We start from the raw sequence: 6,279 nt of genomic DNA, 5'->3' as shown, positions 1-6,279 counted from the left end.
TACAATTCAACACCAAGAAAACAAAGATTCTCACACTGGACCATTACATAACATCATGATATATGAAGGTGCCAAATATTTCCTTTCACTTGGATTCACAATTAACATACCTGATAATTTTGGGGTACTATTGAATCAGAATCAACCCATAGCTGATCCTCCAGCGGGTTTTCAGAGACAGTTAATTGCACAGGAAGAGATTGTCCCTCCTTCTCCCACAGAGCAGCTGTTGGATTTGAACCATATGTCTTTGGGATTGCAACATTTCTTTTTGCCATGAGACCACCAGAGCTTACCCATAGATAGTAATAGTAATCCAGAAATAAAAAGATGTATTGGAAGGATTTTTCTAAAGTGATAAAAATCAAGGATGTCAATCTAAAGTCTAATCTAGAGATGTAATCTAAAGATGCACCTTATCCAAGACACCTTTCAATTGCTTAATATGGATGTGAAAGTTGGACAATGAATAACAAAGACCAAAGAAGAACTGATACCTTTAATTGTGGTGTCAACAAAGAACTATATGTATAAAAATTAGCAAAAACAAACCATGAATTATCAAAAGATCAAAAAAGTCTGTCTTGGAGGAAATGAAATAAGGTGCTACTTTGAGGCAAGGATGGTGAAAATCCATTTCCAGTACTTTGTTTTTGGAAAAAGACATCATGCCGGGCAAAGTATAAGGACAGGGAGAGAAATAAAGACTCTCAGTGAGATGCATTGACACAGTAATAGCACCAATGGGTTCGAGCATGGCAGAAATGTGAGAAGGGTGCAGGATAAACCAGTTCTTCAGCCTGCAGTTTGTAGGGCCACTATGATTCATAGTCGCCTTGACAGAACATAAGTTCTATATCTTTGAAACAAAACAGATGAGTGATTATCAAAGCAGAGAGTTGTGCTTCTTAATCACTAAGATGTAATGTTGGGGAACCACCAAACACCTTTGTTAATTAAATGCTGTTTTGGAAATACAAGTTTATTTGATTGAAGCCATCATCAACCATATGTGTCTTTTGGATTTAAATTCTGCCAGCATTCCCCTCCCCTCCGCCCCAGTCATCTATGCACATGGAACCCTGGAAGTTATTCCACTTGGAATGAATAGCTTCCTACATGAATCAGAACTGCCAGTCAGCATTGTGCAAAGTCAAACTAGAGAGCACCGAAGGCAAACCCCTGCCCTTGGCCTCTTTAGAATCAGACACTAACTAACCTAACAGGCCAAAGAGAGCAACTTCATTTCAAATAACAAATTAACGGTTTCCCATAACTCCATTAATGCATGGCTGTGATCCCATGAAATTGCATCTCTGACAAACTGGCTGTAGTAAAATTTACTCTATGTAAAATGATTGTGCTAATTACTTTCTCTTTATGCTTTTATAATCGGCTGACTGGCAATAACATTTGCAATGTAGTCATGCAGTAATGAGAAAAGCCGTTCAATCTCATGCTGCAGGTCATTAGTAAATGGCTTCAGGGTTCAAAGGGTAATTTTCCCCTTTGGTGAAGTTTGAAAGGCTGGTGGAGCAAATGTCTTGTCTTTCTTTCTCTTTCTCTCTGTTACATTCCATGTGCAATCAAGTCTAGAGTTTGAGTGCAGAGAATGTTAAGACACTCAGTCTTTTGCTCTTTAGAAATGGACTTCAGAAATATTAAGAAGTTGGCAGTCACTTACTTGTAGCTGATGTCCAGGCCGCATTCTGTTCTTTCTCCATCTTCTACTTCTTCCAACATCCCCACACACTTCCCTACAATTCTTATAACTGATTTCCATGTTCCGTTCTCTTCTTTCTTCATCTTCTACCTCTTCCAACACTCCCCCCCAACATTCCCCAACAATTCTGTACTTTATATGTGTGTTGCTGTTCTTGCCTTACCTGCAGAGTTGAAGCCAGCTCATAGCTGACCCTCCAGTGGTTCTGCAGCAGCAGTAAATCACACGGGAGGAGATTGGTAGTCTTTCTTACATGGAGCAGCTGGTGACTGGCAGTGCAACTCCTTACTCACTAGGACATCAGGGCTTTTAGAACTTGGTTGGGATCTGTTCTTAAATTTCACAATAAGATTAAACTAGGGTTTGATCAAGTAAAAGTTCAACAAAAAAATGGGAAGACCCTCAATAAGATGTATTGGCCCGGAGGCTACAGAAATGGGCTAAGCATGCAGGGATTGTGAGGGTGGTTCGTGGTCGAGTAGGCTTTCATTCTCTTGTACATGGGGCTGCTGTGGGTCTGAACCAACATAACGGTACATGAGAACCACAACAATTTTTATAGGGCCAGGTAGGTCAAGGACTGTAAAAATAATTTATCATAAAAGGATTTTTTTAAAAGTGTTTCTACAAGGCAGAAGTTAAGAATGCCCCAAATGCCCAACTCTTCCATGCTGGTTTACCACTCTAGCATTCTAACATAATTTTTTCTTCTTCTCCTCAGCCCTCTTGTTTCCCATCCATATATCTGAGTTTTGTAATTCACTGATTTTCACAGAAACTAAAAATCCATTAGAAAAATGGCTCATGTGGCTGTGAAGGTTAGTGACAAGTCCTACATCTGTGCATCAGGTTTGAAGGGTGTATAGTCCAATGCATATGGTTGCAGAGGCTGTCGAACTACAGGGAAGATCAGGTTAAGTGGAGTGAACATAGTGAGAAGGGTGGAGCCTCTCAAGAGCACTTTCTGTATGGTGTCTCAGAGCTCTACCATGCACCCCCCACAAGAGAACTCTCCTAGTATGGAGAGGCTTCAAGATACAAACCACTCTCATCTTACCTCTTTAGTACAATATCTAATAGACAAATGCTTATTTATTGGGTAAATTCTTATTTTACCCAAAGAGCCAATGAAAGACGCTTCCTCATTACAAAACTGACAGACTCTGTGTCGGCCCCCCACTTTAGTACATGTGTCATGGCACTCATCTCCTCCTCCTCCTCAGCTAACTCCCTATGTGATGGCTCAGGCCTTCAGTCACTTATGTCCTGTCATTATCTTTCTGTTCCCAAGGGTGATGGTGCTCTGAGACAGTTTCTGGCATGCTCTGTAAACCAGTGGTAGTAAGTCCAAACTGAAGCAAAAGAAACTGAAAACAAATAGATAAAAAACCAAAACATAACCTTGAGTCTATCCCATCTGAATTAAAAAAGCATGTCAATAAAAGGCTTGAGGCATTGAACACTAATGAACGAATGCCAGATGAGCTGTGGGATTATATAAAAAAATATCATCCATAAAGAATGTGTACAGTCATTACGAAGATAGAGGAGGAAGAAAGACCAAGATGGATGTCAGGAGAGACTACGAATATTGCCCTAGAGCACTGAGAAGCCAAAGCAAAGGGCAGAAATCAGGAAGGTAAGGAGTTGAATAGAAGGTCTCAAAGGGCAGCCGGAACAACAAAGCAAAGTAGTATAATTAAATGCCCAAAGAGCAAGAGTTGGAAAATTTAAAAGGACGAATTCACTCAGCATCTCTCAAGCTGAAGGAACTGAAGAATAAATTCAAGCTCTAGTGGCAATACTTAAGGATGTTATGAGCAGAATACTGAATGACCCAGGAAACATCAAAAGAAGATGGAAGTAGTACACGGAGTCATTGTATCAAAAAGAATCAGCTAACACAGAAGAGTTTTGTGAAGCAGCAAAAGATCAAGAAACAACTGTGATGAAGGAGGCATTTCAGGATATTCTGAAGGAATTGTCAGAAATTAAGGCCCCAGGAATTAATGAAATATCAATTGCCTATTTCACCAAACATATGTAGTCCTGGATATATTCACCAGCTTATGACAAGAAATTTGAGCTATCTGGCCCATTGGCTGGAAGAAATTAATATTTTGTCCTATTCCCAAAAAGAGTGATCCAGCAGAGTGTGGTAACTGTCATATTATATCTCTAATATTACACACAAGCAAAATCTTGCTGAAGATAATGCCTGGTACATCCACACAAGGGAATACTACACAGCACGCTGGAGCAATGATTTTGTAAACTATTACCTAACTTGAGAGGGACTGGAGAGCACTATGCCGAGAGAACTAACTCAATCCCACAAGGACAAATATTGTATAAAACCATTATTGTAGAATGAATATAAGGATCCAAGGGGGAGAGGAAAGGGTGGAAGCAGAGGGATGAAGATGTGCAGGGAAATGGGGGATTAATCGTGGGGTTGTACAGTTTGGCAGGTTCGGGGGGTGAGGGAAATTGGAAGAATCTGTTCTGGAAAAAAATTTCTAATTTTGTAACTAAACTAGTATAGTAATAATAATAAAAGACTGGAACAGTATATTGACAGAAGCTGTCAGCAATGCAAGCTGGATTTAAAAAAGGCCATAACACTAGGGATAGAATCTTGACTGAAAGCAAAAAGTACTAGAAGAATGTTGATTAGTGTTTTATTGACTATTCAAAGGCATTTTACTATGTGGATCACAACAAATTCTGGTTAATATTGAGAAAAATGGGAATTTCAGAACAATTGATTGTGCTCATGTGAAACTTTTTCTTAGGTCTGAAAGTGTTTATCTGAATAGAGTAAGGAAATACTGAATGATTTGAAATCAAGAAAGAAGTCTATCAGTGTGTCTCTTCTCTATACCTTTTCAATCTATTTGTAGAACAGATCATCCCAGAGGCTGGATAGTATGAAAAAGAATGTGGCATCAAGATTGAAGGAAGACTCATCAACAACTTGTGCTGTGCAGATGACACAAGCTTGCTCACCGAAACTGACAAGGAACTAAAGTATTTGCTGCAGAAGATGAAAGACTGCACTCTTCAATATGGATTACATCTCAACATCAAGAAAACAAAGATTGTCATCACTGAACCAATTGGCAGCATCATGATAGATGGAGAAGAGATTGACATTGTTAACAATCTCATCTTGCTCAGATTAACAATTGACATTTGGCACCAAAAGTCAGGAAATAAAAAGATGAGTTGCATTGGGAAAGTCAAAGATCTCTCCAAAATGCTAAAGAGCAACAATGCCAATCTAGTCTAGGGTGTGCCTGACACAGACCATGGTATATCCATGCTGTATATCCAAGAGCTGGACAATGACTAAGGATGACAGAAAAAGAATCGATGCCTTTGAGTTAAGGTGTTGGAGATGGACTGCTAAGAGAATAAAGAGGTCTGTCCTGGAGATGGTGAAGCTGGGCTGCTCCATTTCACATACTTTGGGCATGTTGCCAGGAGGGACCAATCCTTAAAGAAGGACTCAAGGATAGAGGGTCAGCATGGGAGAGGAATACTCTGGATGAGACGGATTGACATTGTGACTGTGGCAATGATCCAAATCTACAACTACAATCAAATGAATTGAGAAATGGTACATTCACACGATGGAAAATAGTTAACTTTTGGATCTCAATTCCATCATCTGTAATATAGAATAATAACAATATCTCATAAGTTATTGTGAAGATTCCATGATAGAATGTATTATTCATTATTGTTATTTTGTGTTCACAAGTTTCAACCTTTATATTACTGATCATATGTAGCTTGCAGAAAATAAACTAAAACTTCCTTCTCTAAAGATTTAGGAGATGTGGACCCCCACATTGATGTGTCCCCTTTAAAACAAGTGGAGCAGCTCTGTGTTGCCATTTTTCATTATTTCAGTTGAGGGAGAAGTGGTTCCTTTAGTATTAACAGGCTCCATTTAACCACCATCTTTCAACTTTCTTCGTTTGATGAGGTGTAAGCATTTTGTGAACCTTTTCACCTCACCTCAATTTTGTTTCTGATGCTGGAGATTACTCTGTCAACCAAGTAGTGTACTTACTAGAAGCTGATAGTCTTTTGTTTCTCCTATATCTCTGAGGAATTTCCTTATTTTTCATTTTTTTACAGGAATGAAGTGACCTTAACTTGTAGGGTTTCTCATGACCATTTGTGTTCAAGCTTTTCTTAAGGATATGCTCATATTGTCTCAGCTCTTGGAACTATGATGTAAATCCTAACATAGTTTGACCTCAGGGATATGGAATTTGGCTAAGGTTTCAAATTAAGGCACCATGTCATTACAGGCAACTCTTAAATGGAAAGCCTCGAAGTAGTGTGTGACTTTTAAGGCATCTAAATTTTCTGATTTTTTACTACCTAGGAAATGAGGAGAAAAAAATATTCAAAAGTATATCTTTACCTGCTCCACAAATTGCTGTCTGTCAGATACTCCTCTAAATCTGAACACTCAGATCAAGACAGACTAGGAAGAAGGATTGGCCACCCACTTCTGAAATAGCAGGCCTCTGAAAACC

The sequence above is a fragment of the Elephantulus edwardii genome, unplaced genomic scaffold, assembly GCF_000299155.1.
Source record: "Elephantulus edwardii isolate Elephantulus edwardi_28Jun2011 unplaced genomic scaffold, EleEdw1.0 scaffold00160, whole genome shotgun sequence".
Classification (NCBI taxonomy): domain Eukaryota; kingdom Metazoa; phylum Chordata; class Mammalia; order Macroscelidea; family Macroscelididae; genus Elephantulus; species Elephantulus edwardii.
Note: the sequence above shows the minus strand (reverse complement) of the source record.